Raw genomic sequence first — 20,692 nt, 5'->3', positions numbered from 1 at the left:
GAAGAGAAAAGTGTTCCTGCTTTGATTCCAATTATTTAGGGCAGTTCTTATTTCAGCAAAGCGTCAAAGCTGGTGCTTTCATGAAATATGAGCTGGGAAGGCATCAGAGCTTTGTAAAATTTACACACACACACACACACACACACACACACACACACACACACACACACACACACACACACACACACACACATATATATATATATATATATATATATATATATATATATATATATATATATATTATTTACAAAATACTGCAGGCCCATTTAAGGGCCCCAGCAGGAGGGGCAAATCATAGCATTGCACACAGGTGTAAAACAGCAAGAACAATAAAAAGACACATCATATACAGAAGATACAAAAACATAGGTCATGGTTAAATACGCTCAATATATATATATATATATATATATATATATATATATATATATATATATATATATATATATATATATATATATATATATATATATTCTGTCCCGCCGTAGTTGTCCGTCGCAGCCGGTGACGTTCGTAACCACTGTCGCACGAAAAAAAAAAACTAGCACTGAGTACACAGTGGTGCCCAAACCCAGGTCCACTGCTCGACATCCCAAAATACTACCACTGAGCCACGCCGGTGCTTGGGACTTGTCCGCCAATTTGCCTTAGGCAGGCTTGTTTTCGGGAAAGTAATCGCGTTAATATGAGTAATAATGCGTTTCAGAACAGCAAAATAACAAGAAGTCGTCACTCAATGCGAATAGCACAACGAGTGGGTCGTCCAATGCCCAAACTCACTAAAAAAGCTTGTTCTTGCTCACGAGTCCAGTTCTCATACAACAACTCAAGTCTGTCCAGAAGGCCCGCGATGCGGCGGTGAGGCTGGGCCTCCCCGTCCCTACGTACGTTTACGATAAGCCACGTTGTAAACAACAACAAAAAAAAGCTGTGGTGGTAAACGACCTTAACCTTTTCTGTACATATATTGTATGATATCGGCCTTTGGCAGAGCATCATTCTTTGCCACTCAATATGACGCTATCGTGCCGATTTCTGAACCCCATCACTTGGAAAGCTGCTTTCGCCGCATCATGCCTTCTGTTTGTTTGTTTGTTTGTTTGTTTGTTTGTTGTGTGTGTGTGTGTGTGTCTGTGCGCGCGCGTGTGCGTGGGTGCATGTGTGTGTGTGTGTGTGTGTGTTTGTGTGTGTGTGTGTGTGTGTGTGTGTGTGTGCGTGCGTGCGTGCGCGCGTACATGCCATGACATCTTGTCGCAAATTAAGAGGAATAAAATGAGATGAAAACGTATGCGTTTTTTTTTTTCTTTTTGTGCGATTCCATTGATTTTTCTTTCTGTTTAGTTCCCTTCAATTCTCAATGAAATTTACGGTTCAAAAAGACACACTGTCACCTATGATTTTTTTTGATGAAATGTTTGTGTTGTTTTATACACATGTACAAGCAATAGTTTACCAGCAATAATAATTAAAAAACATAACACTACAGCTAGGGTTGGCCAAGATAGGTTTAGATAAACAGCTAAATTTTGAAAAAAATCTAGATTACCTATTTGCAGTTAGTCAATATTTTCGTAGCTAGCAGAGTTCAAAAGTAGCTGTATGTAGCTACAAAATAGCCAAGTTGAAGGTAAAAAGCCTGGAGACACTGCGCCCACCATTGTGAAAGTTAAAGAACACATAGAAAAAAGACGTTTCGGCTCCCACACGGCAGCCTTGTTCACAAGTGAAATGAAAACATGCGCTAAGCAGTTTGCCATATGTATAGGCTGTTTAACACTTACGGAAAACCTCGAAGTGCGTGGCATCGGGATGCGACAAGCGCCGCAACCACGCGCCGCTCGCGCGTGCGCAGATGATTCAGGAGCGTTGTTTTGAACCATGCACGTCACGGCGGCTCTTGCTTTCCGAATTGCTGGCCAGTGCGCGGATATCGTTGTTAGTGCAGGAGTAGGGCCGATAGTCTGCACGAAACGTTGCGCGACGTCAACCTCTCAGCCTTTATTGAAATAATGGGGTGTTACAAGCAGAATTCGACCGCAAACCTTGGTTGCTCTCTCGAAACGCCATGGTGCTGCCAGTGTTCATGAATAATTCTTCACTGTGTGTGCGCTTCAGCCCACTTGGACGAGAAAGACACAACAACTAGCGTGCGATGTGCGTTGCTTTGATTTGATTTTTAATAAAAAAAGCACTCAAGAGCAAGAGTCGTACTGCTGCGCTGACTTAACACAATAAAACAAATGGGAAAAATTCAGGAACGTTTTAGGCGAGGTGAAAGCCTGAACGTTTCTCTTCACGGCGACATTTCATTACCACAAGACTTGCCAGATGGCTCCGAAATGTGATGTAGTTTTTACAAAAGCATTCAATATCCTTAAGGCACTCTTTTTCTGGCATACAAAATTTGGTAAACAAGGCAAACAACACAGTATTGCTTTTTTAAGACAACAACAAAAAAATGAAAAAATGTACGGCAGACAGGCTCCTGTTTTGTCCAGCTCAATCTGGATCTTGTGATGTCATGCACCCATCGTCAACATGTGCAACATGCTGCGGCGGAACACATCGCTGACACCATGCATTCACTGCCGTCTAGAATGAGCACCATTTTCGCTACCGCTGGGGACGTGAACTTGGAAGCATCACGAGTGCATTTTGGCGCCAGGAGCGAGTCCTTTCTGCTGTGATTAAATATCGTGAGGTGGTTGCTCTGTTCAAAATCATTCCTGAACTCATTGCCAATTGTTATGTTGTGTTAAACATATACAGCTGTTCAGCATCCACCACTGAGTACATTGATTTATTTATAGGCAAATACAGACCACGCATGCTGCATGCTCATTATCGTGTCTTCCTCATGCAAGCTTAGTGTGACGCACACACAATGAATAAATATTCGTGAGTGCGCACCGGGCCACAATGTTTCTATAGAGCAAACAAGGTATATAAGATGCCAAATACTGTTTCTAGTGTCCCATTGTCACGGATAAAGGAAGAGAGGTTGGCATAGCACAACGTTAAGTGCAGACAGGCGTTGAAAGTTGGGCAAGTTGCCCCACCGTGGTGGTCTAGTGGCTAAATTGCTCGGCTGCTGATCCGCAGGTCGCGGGATCGAATCCCAGCTGCGACGGCTGCATTTTTGATGGAGGCGAAAATGCCGTAGGCCCATGTGCTGAGACTTGGGTGCACGTTAAAGAACCCCAGGTGGTCAAAAGTTCCTCCACTACGGCGTCTTTCATAATCGTATGGTGGTTTTGGAAAGTTAAACCCCACAAATCAATCAGTTGGGCAAGTACGGGAACATCTGAAAAAACTGCGCATCAGGACGGGACACGAAGGAAGGAAGCATGCACGAGTTTGTCGTTTCTTGTTTCTTTGTATACCATCTTGCGACGCAGATTTTTTAAGTGATTATTGCAGAGTATCGGTCCAGTTCCCGCATTAACGTTGGTATCCGTGCACTGGCCGACAATTCGGCACGCGCCCTGCCGTAGCAGACGACACGGTTCAACTTTAAGTCCTTGAAGCGTGTGCGCACGCGCGAGATGCGCCGGCGCGCGATTGCAGCGCTAGACGCGCTCCGAGATTTCCCCCAACTTAAGTATGACACAGCCTTTCAAAGTATCACGCAGGCAGCGTGCATACACTGACGGCAGATTACCATCGTTCCAGTTTTGTGTGCGACGAGTGTTTTGTATCACCAGCGACTCAAGACAAAGACGCCATGACAGTCCTTTTTCTCTAGAGAGAACACGTGCCTTCCCCCTAGTGAATGGTGGGATCACCTGACGCGTGCTCAACCGAGGCACTGAACTTGACATTTCCTTTCTTCACGTCAAAAAATGTGCTGCTTGAGACATATAGAAAAGCTGGCAACGCTGGTCAGTCGTGACTCTTCTTGCAAGTGGCGGAAACCACAGGTTTCCGCCACTTCATCATCTGCGGCAGCTACGCCACCGGAAGAATGGCAGAAATTGCTGGCAATGGCGCTGCGTTTCCGGGAGTCACAAGAGCCACCGCAGTGGGAAGCAGTGAAGGCAACGAAGCGTCGATTAGAGCGCTGGCGGTGTACAAACTATCCGCAGGATAGAACACGTTTAGCAGCAAATACACCAAACCAAAAATTAGAGGTTCTTGTGCCATATCCAGATTTCCCATTTGATCGCCCGTTACAAAGGGCAGGGCATCAAACATCATCATCATTATCACCACCATCATATTCATCACTCTGTTTCCCGTACACTTATGATCTTTGATGTGACTGAAGTAGCCACGAAACTAGAAGAAAAGAATAATAGGAGCCGTTAAATGGTGCCTAAAGCACTATTAATTGGTGAATGAAATATAAATGGGAGAATAGAACAAAAGAAATTCAGATGCCTGAACAAGTATATATTGCGCTATAAATTAATAACATTGTAAAGACGCTTTGATGAGCTCCCAGTGGTCTTCTATTGAACTAATTCAAATAATGGTGAAATCAATGTGCATCACAACATTGCTTGCAAAGACAGTAATCATCTGGAAAGAGAGACATGGTGTTTCTTGAGGAAAACTAGGTATCTACAGGTGGGCCACTCTAAAGGTAGCATCACGGCGTATTGCAACGTTTCCATCACAAGAGGATGTTTTGCGTAGTCTAATCAGAATACGCGGGAATTTATCCTGGCGTACAATCCGATCTTGTATCTTGCCGGTACTTAGCTACGGAGCAGAAACACGGAGACTTACAAAGAGGGTTCAGCTTAAGTTGAGGACGACGCAGCGAGCAATGGAAAGAAAAATGGTAGGTGTAACCTTAAGAGACAAGAAGAGAGCAGAGTGGATTAGTGAACAAACGGGGGTTAAGGATATCATAGCTAAAATCAAGAAGAGGAAATGGACATGGGCCGGGCATGTAGCGCGTAGACAGGATAACCGCTGGTCATTAAGGGTAACTGACTGGATTTCCAGAGAAGGCAAGCGGGTTAGGGGGAGACAGAAGGTTACGTAGGCAGATGAGATTAAGAAGTTTGCGGGTATAAATTGGCAGCAGCAAGCACAGGACCGAGTTAACTGGCGGAACATGGGAGAGGCCTTTGTCCTACAGTGAACGTAGTCAGGCTGATGATGATGATGATGATGATGACAAGCCGAACAAGCTTTACTGTAATACTCAGGGAGAATAAGGTGGACATCGATGCGGCAAATACTGAAAAATGAGGCTAGGATAATACGTGAGTGACTAGTTCTTCAAAAATTACTAAAATGTATAGAAGGAGCACTTATCCCTATATGAATAAGCGTTTTAGCGTAGAAAAGCATAAAATTGACGTGGCCCTGACGGTTACAGTTTCGAGACGTGCTACCTGGTAAAAGCAGGTGGCTCTATTTTTACAGAAAAGCGGACCAGTTCGGGTGTGAGAACATCGGCTATCTTCAATAATTAATGTTTTTCGCCTCCACCCACCGTAAATTTCACTCAACGAACGCAGCAAGTTCCATTGACGAATTCCGTGGACACCGTATTGATTTGCCCCGCCGTGGTGGTCTAGTGGCTAAGGTACTCGGCTGCTGACCCGCAGGTCGCGGGTTCGAATCCCGGCTGCGGCGGCTGCATTTCCGATGGAGGCGGAAATGTTGTAGGCCCGTGTACTCAGATTTGGGTGCACGTTAAAGAACCCCAGGTGGTCGAAATTTCCGGAGCCCTCCACTACGGCGTCTCTCATAATCATATGGTGGTTTTGGGACGTTAAACCCCACTTATCATCACCGTATTGATTTCAATGGGTATAGATTCTTTCTCTGTACTTTGCCTCCTGAAGTGCCGACATCACCACAGCCTCGCTACCCCTAACGGGCTAAACCTTTTTCCGGTGAGGCAAGGCAGGTAGGCCTGGACCTCATCCACAAGTTTACTTTGTTAATCATGAAAATCTTGAACGGTGGAGCAATATGCCTTGAAGAAGGGAACAACCCAGGCTTAATTACGGCGTATAACCGTAAACAAAGCAAAAGAAAAGCTAACCAGTCGCAAGACGCAATATTTTACGCGTTACAGGCGAAGGGATGGCGGCCAGACAAAGAAGCGCGTATCAACGCCTCGTCGCTACCTCGAGACTCCCTCATTCACCGAGGGACTCGTGTCGCATCCGTGAGAAACGAAGAGGGAGACCCGGACCTGGTACGTCTGGCTACATCGAAGGTCAACAGAACGAGTGAGCGAGCCGCCACACTTGCCCGCTGCCCCCGCTTCCTCCTTTATTTGCAACAGCATCATCGCAAGGCCCCGAAATGGCCTCAACGGAGATGAGATTGCACCAGCACAGTTTGAGCGAGCCCTGGCAATAGCGAGCTCCCTGGCTTATCAAGACCTCATAGCAGACTCCATATTCCCAAACATGACCCAGAACACTTCCTTTGTGTATACCCCTAGAGCGAACGAAACGCACGAGTCTAGCACGGTACAGCAACTCAGTCTGCGAGACAACTTGCCACGGAGTTTCTGTATACCCGGCTCCACCCCACGACTCCTTCAAAGGCGTCATCCGCGGCATTGACCTTGACCTCAACCGCAATGGTACATGGCTCCGAGAAGTGATCGTCCCAAAGCTACCCCAGCGCCATGAAGGTAAATCGCATCAAAGAAATCGAAGCCGTGGCCATCCTCTTTTGAGAAATGCGAATTCCCGATTATGTATACTGCTGGGCAGGGATGTTCAATGACCACATTTCCACAGAAACACGAAAGTTTAGTAAAACTGCGTCAGCCTCCGCCACCGCTTAGACGTTTGTCCTAATCCCAACACAACTTAGTACCGAACGTGCAGGCACAAAACCCCACCCGATGTCAGTCCCACTGCAGCCTCTGCGGCGGACCGCACTCCATTGCTGACGTGAAATAAGTTACGTAGATTGTGCGACAACGACGGCACCGACGCTGTCAAGGTGGTTGTAGCCGCTCCCAAGGACCGAGTGGAGCCAGCTCCCGTGACTTCAGTGCCACTTAGAGCACCTGTTCCATCGTTGCCAGAGCATGAAAGCGAGATAGCCACAACCCAACGCCAGGAACTAGTAGGCCTTCGGGGAACTGTACAACAGCTCACCACTTACCTAAATTACGTGAGGCAACAGATACAGACTCGCACAGTCCCTAAATACCTTCACCCTCACCCTCCGTCCCTTCACCCTCACCCTCCGTAGACGTTAGCAAATCAAAGCGCTGAGCTTCACTACGAAACAGGCGGCAGTGACAGCGACACATCGCATCATCATCATCGCCGTCATCATCATCACTACCTCTACCATCATCATCATTAGCCTGACTAGGCCCCTGCAGGGCAAAGGCCTCTCTCATGATCCACCAGTCAACCCGGTCTTGTGCTTTCTATTGCCATGTTATACCTGCGATCCTTTAAATCTCATCGGCCCACCTAACTTTCTGTATCCCTTTCGTGCGTTTGCCTTGTCTGGGAATCCAGTCAGTTACCCTCAATGACCAGTGGTTTCCTCCCTACTTGTTATATGCCTGGCCCAAGTCCATTTTTTTTCTTCTTGATTAAGACTATGATATCTTTAACCCGGGTTTGTTCCCTGGCCCATTCTGCTCTCTTCTTTTCTATTAAGGTTAAACCTATTATTTTCCTTTCCATTGCTCACAGCGTCGTCCTCAAATTAAGCTGAACCATTTTTGTAAGCCTCTAGGTTTCTGCTCCGTAGATAAGTACTGGCAAGATGTAGCTGTTATATACTTTCTTTTTGGGGGTTAGTGGTAGATTACCATTCATGAGTTGAGAATGTTTGTCGAATGTGATTCACGTCAACGTTATTATTGCAATATCAATTGTATGGACAGTCTCGGTGGGTTTTTTTTTTCGTCGTCTGCGCCGCCTTAATTCACCATATGTAATTGTAAAGCTGGGAACGGCAAGCAGATCGAAGCGTGCAGTACGCTGTTCCTGCACGAATGACACACGAAAACAACATGCACAGGACGACAGCGAACTAACAACGTTTACCGCTCGACACTCAACACGCTCTTTAAGCAAAAAAAAAAAATGAGGCACGAAATGGAATTACAGGCACAGATTTTAGTGCGAACTAACAAGTGCCCCGGCGGTTACCTCACTGTGCTTTAAGAGAAAAAAAAAAACACTCTTTTCGCAAACGGTGCCTGTCCAGCGAGCGAGTTATCTTTGTACGCCCGGCAACTAAACGCAATCCTTCCGGTCAAAGTCGGAGGCGCACAATTCTTTTCACCGAAAGATTAGCGCACACTCACAAACATCTAATCCTCCCTACTCAGTCCGCGGTGAAATGTATACACGTTGGAGATAAGCGCGCGTTGGAGTGACGACCTGGGTGACGAGCACGGGTGGCGTTTTTTTTTTGTTCTTGAATTTTTATATATACATATATACGGTGAATTACGGCGACAACGGCGACAAAAAAAAAAAAAAAACAGCCAAGACTGTCCATACAGTTGCTATCGCAATAAATAAAAAAAAACAAAACTGATACGCAAGAGGTCAATTAATCAACTAGCAGTGAGATAGAAAGTACAGGTATCCAAAGTTTTGCTTCCTAATAGATTCGAGGCACTAAACGAGGTAACCGACGTTAGCGTTGACACAATCAACGAGAATCTCACTAGTATCATCAAAGAGTGTGCAATAAAGGTCGGATGTACAGTCCCGAAACAGGGCACTGGCAAACTATCTCAGGCGACGAAAAATTTTCAAAAAACGACAAATCATGAAAACATCAAATGCAACCGACAAAATAGAATTAGCGGAACTTTCGAAGTTAATCAATAGGTGTAAGGTAGAGAAGTTATAACATAAAGAGAAGCTGTAAAAATCGGCAGAAGCCTAAAAGCTACGAAAGCAAACTTGATTTATTTATTTATTTATTTATTTATATGCGGGGTTTAGCTTCCCAAAACTACCATGGTTGTTAGAGACGCCGTAGTGGAAAGCTGCGGAAATTCTGACCACCTGGGGTTCCTCAACGTGAACCAAAATCTGAGCACATGGACGAGCTTACAGCATTTTCTACTCCATCGATAATGTAGCCATCGCAGCCCGAATTTGATCCCGTGACCTGGGAAGGCAAACTTGTGCATTTGCAAAAAACAGACATATTCATTAATTACCAAGGAAGGCAATGTCACAACCAATATGGATAGGAAAACCGAGGTGGCGGAGAAGTTCAACAGAAAGGTGTGCAGTGTCAAAAATAACCAGGATAATATGAGACACAATAATAGTCCAGAGAAGATCGAGATCCCACCAGTAACGACAGGGAAAGTACGGATAGCTCTAGAAAGAATGCAAAGAGGGAAAGCCACTGGTGAGGACAAGGTAACAACAGACCTCCTGAAAGATGGTGGAGAAATTGTGTTATAAAAACTGGCCACTTTATATACGAAACGTCGTTTGACGGTAAGGGTACCCGAATCTTGGAAAAATGCCAACATCATATTAATCCATAAGAAAGGAGACGTCAAGGACTTGAAAAATTACAGGCTGATCAGCTTACTGTTCGTTCTCTACAAACTATTTACAAAAATAATAGGTAATACAATTAAGGTGACATTAGAGTTCAATCAACCAAAGAACCAATCAGGACTTCGTACAGGCTACTCTACAATAAACCATATTCATACTATCATTCAGGTAACAGATAAATGCGCGGAATACATCCAACTCCTATATATACACTTCATAGCCTTTACCAGAAGGCGATTGACTAAGTCGAGACATAAGCAGTAATGCAGGCACTATACGGAATCAGGGCATCGAAGAATCCTACATAATCATGCAGGAAGAAACCTACAGTGGGTCCATATGCACCATAGTTCTCTATAACTAAATCAACAGAATACCAATAAAGAAGGATTTAATGCAGGGAGACACAACCTCTTCAATGTTATTCACCACGTGTTTGCAGGAAGTTTTCAGGATCATAGATTGGGGAGAGTTAGGGGTTAGAGTAATAAATAGTACCTTAGTAACCTGCGATTCGCCCATGGTATTCCCTTGACTCTGGGGACAAATTAAAGCTCGCGAATACAGAACTGGACAAAAAAGCAGAAACGTAGGTCAGTAAGTTTATATGCACAAAACTAAACTATTGTGCTACACAACACAAGACACTCTAAACGAGATCATACGTCGGACTCGAGAAAACCACGAAACTATCAACTACTGCCAACGGAGGTTAGAAGCCCTAGAGCAAAAAGCCACCATAAATATACAAAGCCACACAAGTAACTATATGGCTTCAACAGCACGCCTGCCTGGGCCAACAAATCCAAGACCCTTTGTGACACACTCACGACATCAGGTTACCACCCCATCTCACAACGAGAAGAGACCACGAGATATTTGAATTGAATTGAAGTTTATTTGTCCTGAAATTCTTACAGGATCGTGAGCAGAGGCTAAAGGCCATATAGCCTGACATGGGGCCTCTGCTCCTAAATACAGTTTGGCACGCAGGCCGCTCAGTCTGTCGCATATGTTTTCATAAATAAATATATAACACAACACATAACACACAGAAATAAATAAATAAATAACACAACAAATAAACCATAACACAACAAAATGTAGCATGGTCTTGTTACACAATTTCAGGGAAAACATTAGAAAATCACTTCATCACAAAAGCGTCATCTGAAAACAAACTTCATCAATACAGAATGTAAAATAAAGCGTAAGAAAAAAACTACAACACATAACTCAAATTGATAGATAGGATGTAACAAATCAAGCACAGAAACTTTAATAAGCATACTCAATATCATGGTTCATTAGGATGGACTTGATAATGGCGTTCGAAGGTACGGAATTGGAATCTATGAGACCGTGTAAACGATTTAACATTGTGGGTATTTGATACTGAACGTGTTGCTTGCCATAACTTGTCCTTATTGCTGGGATTTTCCGGCGTTGCTGACGCATGGTATAATGAGTGCTGTCAGGCGGATTCTGAAGACACTGTGGCTTGTTTTGTTAAATCCACTGCAGAAGCTTGAAATGATACAGTTTTGTTACCGTTAGTAATGCGTATTTTTCAAAGAGTGGTTTGGTTTTCAAGTCCCTGATAACACCATGGTATTGCTCGAATGCTCGCAAAACTCTTTTATGAAGAACTAGTAATTTTTTATAGTTTGTTTGTGTAGTAGTACCCATACCAAGATAACGTATGTCATTTTAGAGTAGAAAAGGGCATAATTCTATTTGTAACCGTTTTGGTAAGACTGTGCTGAGCTTATATAAACATCCAACGGTTTTATTGAGTTCTACCGTTAGTTTTTCTATATGTGTGTTCCATGTCAAGCCTTCAGAAAACCATACTCCTAGGAACTTCTGGCTAGTGATTTGCTCTAACTCTTTGCCCTCAAATAAAACAGTTGAACTATAGTTACACGGCTTATTAGGTGGGGCAAATACAATGTATTTCGTTTTACTAACCACATCACTTCGCTTACCAGTAAGAAATTCATTCACATAGTACACAAAGTGCTACCAATCCGTAGCCGCCTATAGGCGAAAATAATATTACTCGTACCAAAACGTTTGCCAAAACAAACCGTTTTCATCCTTAACTTTTACAGCTTCCCGTCAAATCAAAGACAGTCTTTCCACGCAGTCTTTACTAATACCAGAAGCCTCATGTGAAACTCTCCGCTTAATATAGCACGATCATTCATTACCCCCAACCCGGGGAAAGGCGCTCAGCTCAAGTGAGCAATTGACAACCTGTCCCTCACACTCGTAAATGCTCACCGATTCCCTACGAGATCTAGCACATCAGTACGCCGCGAGACTACGCCGGACTTTGTATTCACCCATACCACCACAGGCCACACGTGGACCCATACGCACGAGAACTTGACCAGCATTAACGACCCATTCATGACATGGTGTATGAATGAGACAATGTAAAGAGAGAAAGAGATGAGAAACAATAAGCGAAAGGCAGGGAGGTTAACTAAAAGGAAATTTTCTGTTTTCTACCCTTGGTGTAACCGGAGTCCTGTCCAGAGGACCGGGGCCTACCAGAGTCTCGGGGAGATGTCGAGGAGAGGAGCCCGGAGCTGTTAAGAGTAACTTTTATTACAATATTTACAGGTAGCGTGTTACATGATAGTGGTAACATCATGGAAGCTCTCGATGGAAGCATGATGGTAGCTGAGCTTGTGAGACCTTGTCGGGAGTGCCTCAGCGCTCGCGTTTTATTTCCTCGCCTTCCCAGAATTTTTTGCATAAAAAACAATGGAGGCCAGGACAGTCCAATGAAAATCGCCTTATTCACCTCCGCCATCGAAAGTGGAAAGTGAAACGCCGCCTCCTTTCCGAACAAGGGAAGAGGGAAGAAGTACGCCCAGTTCAGCCCATGGCGAAAAAGAAAATACTGCACACCGCGCACGACACAGCACAGCATGAAGACGTTGAGTCTTACGTAGAAGTCAATTTCGTAGTCTGTGGCAGTGATTGGTATGTGGCGCCAGGCAGACCACAAATTGTGGAAACAGCGGCACCAAGGCGCCACGAAGACCGCGGTTCTGAGACGCTGGGCCCTTTGTCCGGGGCTCTTAGACGACAAAGCAAGCCGCCTCGACGGCCAACAACTCTTCCTAATCCGTCAGTCGGTCAGGCGTGCCAAAAGGGTTTACGAGGGGCGCCGACGACCTGGGATAATTAAAAGAATCATTTCTCTGTTGTCGCCGCTCTTGGTGCATCTCTGGGAGCGCTGACTCGGAAGAAATCACGGTAGGCCCAGCCATCATATATGTCTCATGCGTCAAAGCGGCGTCAAGCCAGGCAGGCCGATCATAACACCCTGCACTGGTAAAAGGGAATATTTGAGTTGGAGTGCTCACGTACAATGGGAAATCTCGGAACACGCGCAGCGTGTTGGTGGCATGTGTGAAAAATCACAGCATATCCACGGAGTGAATGATGACTGGTGAGGCGAAGCGTTCGTCAGTCCGCCCGTGCTTCCGTCCGTCCAATCGTTCTTGCTTCCGCTCGTCCATGCGTCTGTCCGGGTACCCTTCCATCCGCATGACCGTCTGTGCGTCCGTCCGTCAGTGAGTCCGTCTGTATGTCTGTTTTTCCATCTGTGTGTTCGTTTGTCTGTTGTCTGTCCATGCGTGCATCTGTTCGTGCGGCCATCCCTCTGTCTGTCCGTCCATGTGTATGTCCATCCATCCGTCCATCCGTCTATTCGGTGAACACTCCAAGTACAGCCATGTCACATCTTTTCATCATGTATTCATCATATACAAGTGCCACCATCCAGCGGAAATTTTAAGGACCGTTCTTTCAGGTATGTGCCGCCGGTGGTTACGCACTACAACGAGGGACGCACAAGCCACGCTATAAGGAGATTCGCCCCTAAAAGGTGTCGCAATTCTCGAAATAAAACTACCTTGCCACGGTGGTCCAGTGCCTAAGGTGCTCGGTACTCGTGGGATTGCATCCCGGCTGTGGTGGAGGTGAAAATGCTAAAGGCCCGTGGGAATTTTCTATGGAAGCAAAAAATGTAGGCGCATGTGCTCGGATTTAGGTGCACGTTACAGAAAACCCAGGTGGTCGAAATCTCCGGAGGCCTCTACTACGGAGCTCTCACAATCATATGGTGGTTTAGGGATGTTAAACCCCGCATATCAATGAAATCAAAATAACACTAGCGAAAATCTGCGCTTCTGTGTGTAATTGTGAATCTTCTTGTGTCCGTGTCTATAGTCGTACAACTGTATTCATTCTAACATGTGTCATATCACCAAGCAACTTCGAAAATATTTGTTTGTTTGTTTTTATTTTATAAACAACTGAATATGTAACCTTCTTTATTATTGAATGCTCCCTGAAAGGACCTTCGTTATAAAAATCGCAGTTCTCTCAGATATCTTTCAAGTCAAGCAACTGCGTGTGTACCGTCAGCCTATGGCCTATAAAGGGCGACGCCCCTTTCTTGTCGCTTGCGGCCGCCAAAATTTTTGATGCACTCGGAAATCAATGTCTAGAGCATTGTCCCTCATTTTGCACGTTCGCCCGCTGGTTGTCTCGTTAGCCGCACATTTGATAATGCTGCGGGTTTCGCGTGAGCGTAGTTATATTTCTTACTTTGCAGAATTTCTTTAAACGATGGAAAAGAAAAATCGCGCAGCTTCTACGTTCCCGCAAAAAAGAAGAAGAAAGAGTGATAAAAATGTCTTTGAAAGCTCTCTATAGCGTAATGTTGTGCACTTGGCCTTTAAGTGAATAATTTTTTTTCGTAATCTAGCTGTCATAGTAATTAGCCTATTAGGCGCTATAAAGGGTTAAAAATTGATTGAGTGATTGATTGATATGTGGAGTTTAACGTCTCAAAACCATCATATGATTATGAGAGACACCGTGCTGAAGAACTCGGGAAGTTTTGACCACATGGGGTTCTTTAATGTGCACCCAAATCTGAGCACATGGGCCTACAGCATTTCCGCCTGCATTGGAAATGCAGCCGCCGCAGCTGGGATTTGACACCGTGACCTGTGGGTTGGCAGCCGAGTACCTTATCTAGACCACCGTGGTGGAGCAAGCGCAATAAAAGAATGCGATAGCGGGCACCACATGACTTATGGTCAACCGCATTTGAAAAAAAAAAACGTAATTCATGCTAGTCACGTGAAACATCCTGTAGAGACTAACACAAGAATAAATGAAGTCATTGTGCAGCTGCGCTGCCTACGGAGGTTAACAGACGGCACGAAAATGGTGCTGCAAAAAATAAGCTTCAAAAGCTGGTATTCCCTCTTAAAATTTTCAGGCATGGTTCTGAGTGGGTTTAAAGACCAAGCTTTTTTTTGCGAACCACGTTTTTCCTACCGTGGCTGCTGCAGCGGCTTCTGTTCAATTAAACAGGTGGTGCTGAAAAAAACTGCAGTAGGTCACTTGAGTATACCTCCTTCACCTACTAAAGCCGATCAGCCCAGTTACATGTCGTTTCTACTTCAAGCCACTTAGGTTTATTCTCGTTTCCTGGTCCGGGACTATAAAATTTCTTTTGTTTGTAAAATAGCTAATGGAGACTTTTGAGACAATGCCCGTCGTGCCCATTTGAGCTTTACGGGAAAATAGATCATGCGAGAGAGAAAAAAAAAAGTTTATGAAAAGGAGGTAGTGAAGTCGGTCGCAGCTGGCCTGCTTTTCTGCACGGAAAACACTGCGAATTGGAAAAAGAGGGAGCCACGGTTTTTGGTGGGAAGAGGCGATGCGTATATACAACAGCCACGGAATGTTCTAGCTCTTCTACAGTCTACTGTCCAGTCCAGTAGTCTTGAGACCATATATAACTGACCTTGTAGCAGCTTTTCACGTTCTTCGGTTAGACTTTGCGGGCAGTGTACAAGTATCCCTTATTGCCTCCACGGCCAGCCTTGAACTCGGCGTCTCTCGGTGCGATTGCGAAATAGATGTGATCAAAATCTCATGCACTTGGAAGAGTTCACAGCTCGCGCTGTCAGCATGGCCGATAAGTTGTGTGTAGCGTCGATTTATGCAAATACCGAGAGGGTGTGTTGGATCTGCTGCATTTTATTGCGATAACAATCATATGGACACTCTTGGCTGCCGCTGGCCTCAGTGTCGATGCAAAAATAAAAAAACAGAAAAAGACTGGCGCGTGGAATTGAACTTCCATCTTCCGAATCGTGAGTTCGAAGCGTTAACCACTGCTCCACCGAAAAGCACGTCCTCGAATGTTCAAACAGCAAGCTAGTTATATCTCTCACGTACCACTGCTGACGGGCATCTCGAAAGAATTGTGTTTTCAGCTTTACCAGCAAGATGGCGCAACGAGCGTGCGTCGCCACATTGCGTGGCGGCGAGCGCTCTAATCTCCCACACGTAGTTTGCCCCATTTAGAGGAGTGGAGTGAAACTCCCTCGCGCGCCCTTATCTCGTGGTGGGGAGGAGGGGAAGATTGTACGTCTTTGCTTATCTTGGGCTTTCAACAGAACTATTTTGTTGTAGTTACCGGGTGCACAATGTTCCTTGCAATTATTGCAGTCACCATTTGCGAAAAGCACGCTGTTTTCAGACACAGCAAAGTAACAACTGAGGCACTTATTCACATGCATCTGTACATGTGTGTACGTTTCGTGAGTCATTTGTGCGTGAGAAACACTGGGAACGTTTCAATATGCTTTGCATTCTACGTGTGATCTTCCAATATTTTACTATCGAGCTCATTACTTCGCCTTTGCGGCAAAGCTGGCACTTTTTTGTAAAACAAAAACCAACAGAAATGCTAGGGGGAAACATGGTGCTTTTCAGTGACTTTATTGTAGCCGAAATTGTACAACATTCATGATATGACCAGTGTCAGTGAAAACAGTGGGCGACGGCTCACTGGGGGCGCCGCTCGCCTGGAGAAGAAAAAAGAATTGCTAAATCAATGCGACTACGTTTACAAAATACATACGAGTCAACTACGATATATTCAAGCTTCTGGAGGAGCTGCGTGAAAAAGGTCTGACGTCAACGTGGGGTACCCTTTCCTGTTTATCTACATGTCTCACTTCAGAGTAACCGCGTTTTAACAAAGGGGGTGAGCCACTTCGAACATAGCTCGAACTCGTTTCATGGCATGGTTTCCCCGGCGGTGGGGCGCTCGCTTTGCGCAAAGCGTGAAGTGTGTTCCATGGACCACATTTACTGAAATCCAGGCTGACCTTGTGCTAAGCCACTGCATCAGGTAAAAAAAATTGGATACAAGTCACTATCATAATTTAGTAGATGACAATAGCCGTGAAAAGCGAATGATTTTCTGTGGAATAAAACGAAGTGAAAACCCCGACCAATGTAAAGTGCACACATAATTACGGGTATTTAACTTTTGTGGGCGTTTTCTTTGTTTTATTCCAATATGTTTGCCCTGACAGACGGTATTCCGTCGTACCATCAATGATTCTTATGTGTCTCGGACCATGAATGATTCTTATGTTTCTCTAGTAGCTACCGCGTTCTTTCACTGCTAACACTCCCGTAATGACACCGGGCATTCGTCGCCTTTATGCCTCACCAAAACTGAACTATATAAAATAAACAATGACTTTACCAGCACTGCAAGCGGTCAGAATTGCGTGCCGTGACAGCGAGCCCTAACGCAGTGCCACAGCAGATAGTTGTGGCTACATCTCTATGCTTTAGCGTTGGTGTTTGGCGAAAAGTCTTCAGTTTAAGTATCGACGGCTTCTTACAATATCTGTAAATACGAGCCGAGGTACTGTGGTTTCCCATCACATCTCATTAAAGAAAGATCTGCCTGGATTTCAATAAATACAAAGCATAATAGCCTCTATGGAACACATTATGACCGCAGCTATCATTCTGACACTAAAGTTTCATGTCACATTCACATGCACCACTTTGCCAATCGTGGTTAGCTCACAGAGCTGATACGGCCACTCCTATCAGCACAAAATGCCAACATGATATTCTCGAAGAAAGTGGCGCGATGGCCCAACACTCGATGTCACTACAACAACGTAATGCGTGCGCGGGTGCAGATGGGCAGTCGCTGAGGCCTGGTGACGTCCCGCGTAAAGTGGTGTCAGGGAAACACTTCAGTTGGTGCCTGCATTACCATAGACCAGGTTGTCAGGCGGTCAGCAAAACAACGTTGACATCTTTCCATCAAAGTCAACAATCGCAAAAAGGTTCTAAAAATAGCATTCAACCGACAAAGGGAAGGAATCACCTCTTTTTTTTTTTTCATAAGCATATCGACTGTAAAGAACGTTCCTTGATTGTGTTTTTTTTATTACCACAGTTTATCGAGTAACATTGTCTTCTTAAACTTGAGTGTACATTGTAAAAGAATTATTAACTCTGTAAAACTAGATTGCCATACTTTGTTCCTTGTTTGCAATATTGATGACGAAGCGCGAACTATGCCGAATCAAGAACAGACTGTCCGAGCTTTTGGCAGTTTTCTATCTTTTTTCGTTACTAGTTAAGTATTATTTACCTGTTTGAATATAAAGTACATATATTAGCAGCCATGAGAGTTTTTACGTCTAAAGTAAGATATTAATAGATGTGACAAGCAATGCTACTAACCCCTCCCCTTGCATCGATGTGGGCCACTTGCCTCTTTTGTATTTTCCTTTTTAATTTCTGTGCCATATGGCTGCTTATCTTTTTCTTCTTTTTATACTGCAGATTAACTACAGATTTTTAAATAAATAGTTGCTAGGTCTAAACAGCACGTTCTGTGTAAAAATTATAATGGCTCCTACTTTGCGCCAGCAGTCTCTGGCGCTTCGACATTTCGTTGACTATACAAGTGGGGAAAGTTTTCTCGAACTGTCTTTTCATCTAGAAAATGACTCGCCTTTCACTGTATGTTTGAAGCGGTCGATGATACATTAGAACAAGAAGATGGAAAGTTGGTAGTTTAGTTTCCCATTCCCAGAAGAGATCGAGAGATAGATTCTGCTCTGAAATTCTTTTACAGTGCGTATCGCTACTAACAGTGCACAACACAACTACAGTAGATTTTTGATATCACACACGCCGTTGAATGACAAGGTGTTACGAACACGACTTGTATATCTACACAAAAGTAACAGGTAGCTCCTTTTTTACGTCGAGCGCTCGTCGCCAAGTTCTCTTTTTTTAATTTCTCATTTTATAGAAAAAGAACATATTTAAGATTAGCGTGAGTGGGGTGGGGTTGCCAGAAGGCAATGGAGCTATCCCGATATTTCAACACATTTCGGTAGGGTAGCTTGTATACAGGCGAACGAGGGAAAGGGTTTTGACATTGACGAAAATGTTCGAGGGTTCTAGGCTGGCTACAAGTAAGAGATCGGGTCTGGGACAATCCGGAAGATTCGGTGACGAGTTGTCAGGGTCATTGACGAGTCTTGGTACAGGGCGGGCATTCTTCACAGCATGACGCTGTAAAATAACAAGAAAAAATCAATTTATCACACGTGTTTTCATCGTTGCTCTCTAGTGAGTAATGAGTTATTTTCACTGTTCATCCCAAATATTCGTCGTTAACAGCTCACTATGGTGTTCATGACGAAAGAGTTTATGCATAAAAACGTTAATAGCACAGTTCGTGCACGAATGAAAGCCACATAGAAAGGTAAGAGTTTCGGGACATGTTCATATTGTAAATAGAACATCACAGAATGACTTTGGCAGTTATTTTATTAATCTAATGACCGTGGCGATGTGATAAACAGGGCTGGTGTGCTGACTTTGACAGCACTTTGGGCTACGGGAACAGGAATTAAATTTTTTTCCGATGAAACATGAAAATACTTTATGCATTCTTGGCATATTCCATAACGAAAGGAATGAAGATAAGGGTAAAATTGAGAGCACGTTGTCTTTCTTAGGCACGACATTATTGAAAGCTAACCGACAATAATGCCAAGGAAGACAGAGGGGATGTTATGAGAGATAGTTGTAATGTAATTGTGAAGAAAAAAAAGTGGGTGAAAAGATAACTTGCAACCGGCAAAATCCGAACGTGTGACCTTCGAATAACGCGTCCGATACCACTGCGGTGCTGTGGCGGATATTTCCCCATCCACTTTACTGGGTAAATAAGTGCCTTTAAACGAGGGAGTGTCAGTCAGCGCCACCTGTTGCCATGACGGCAAGTGTGGAACACTTTTGGTGCTTGTTTGGCGTCACGAAGTATCACGAGATGGCAGCTGACCAATACTACGTCACATGCCACCCCAAGGCATCAAGCCTGCCAGAACGAGACCCTGGCTATGAAATGAAATATTGTAAAATCAAAGGCTCGTTTCCTTTGGCGCAAGAATAATGAAAACTAAGAGACAAAAAGGCCGGGGAAAGTAGAGGAAACGAAGTATTATCTAAATAACATATTGCTTTCTTAATGACACTTCTTAACAGTTTCATTAAAAACTTATTCAGTTTAAATGCGAAACATTTATTTGGGTACTGCAGGCACTTTGATAATCTATCTATCTATCTATCTATCTATCTATCTATCTATCTATCTATCTATCTATCTATCTATCTATCTATCTATCTATCTATCTATCTATCTATCTATCTATCTATCTATCTATCTATCTATCTATCTATCTATCTATCTATCTATCTATCTATCTATCTATCTATCTATCTATCTATCTATCTATCTATCTATCTATCTATCTATCTATCTATCTATCTATCTATCTATCTATCTTATCTATCTATCTATCTATCTATCTATCTATCTATCTATCTATCTATCTATCTATCCGCTTACGATTGGGTGCTCTCGTGGTCACCCCCTTAACATGGCGTGAACCAAAATTAGCATGGGGGGGTAAGATGGTTTGACGAATATGACGCGCTTGTCAAGACATGTATAATATTACAGCCCCGTCACGCACGCCGTCAAACAGTTCCCGCCATACAGTGACATATACCCACGGGCGCGTATGTCCCGCCGGTATGCGGGTATGTTCCACAGGTGATTGACACTTAGTACCTGAATTAATATCCAACACTTAATTTTAACGCTCGAGCGTTAAAATTGTTCATGTGTAAGAAATACCCGACATCGGTAGCGTCGACCTGAACAATGCAAAGAATAAAGAATAAATGTCATGGTCTCAGCTGGAATCAAACCCGATCATTCTGCGTGGCAATGAAGCATTTTAACACAGAGC

General features: G+C 44.1%; 1 protein-coding gene across 2 annotated transcripts in view; it reads right to left on the bottom strand.

Moving 5' to 3' along the window:
- Nucleotides 1-18,435: 18,435 nt before the first annotated feature.
- Nucleotides 18,436-20,692, bottom strand: part of LOC119171631 (uncharacterized) — a 116,940-nt gene continuing 114,683 nt past the window's right edge. For both annotated transcript variants that reach the window (XM_075892129.1, XM_075892130.1), the window contains exon 14: nucleotides 18,436-18,944. The gene's annotated coding sequence lies outside the window, so the exon portion shown is untranslated. The remainder of the gene's footprint in view (nucleotides 18,945-20,692) is intronic.

Source organism: Rhipicephalus microplus, chromosome 4, assembly GCF_043290135.1.
Source record: "Rhipicephalus microplus isolate Deutch F79 chromosome 4, USDA_Rmic, whole genome shotgun sequence".
In the NCBI taxonomy this organism is placed as follows: Eukaryota; Metazoa; Arthropoda; class Arachnida; order Ixodida; family Ixodidae; genus Rhipicephalus; species Rhipicephalus microplus.
This window is presented reverse-complemented; position numbering and strand designations above follow the sequence as displayed.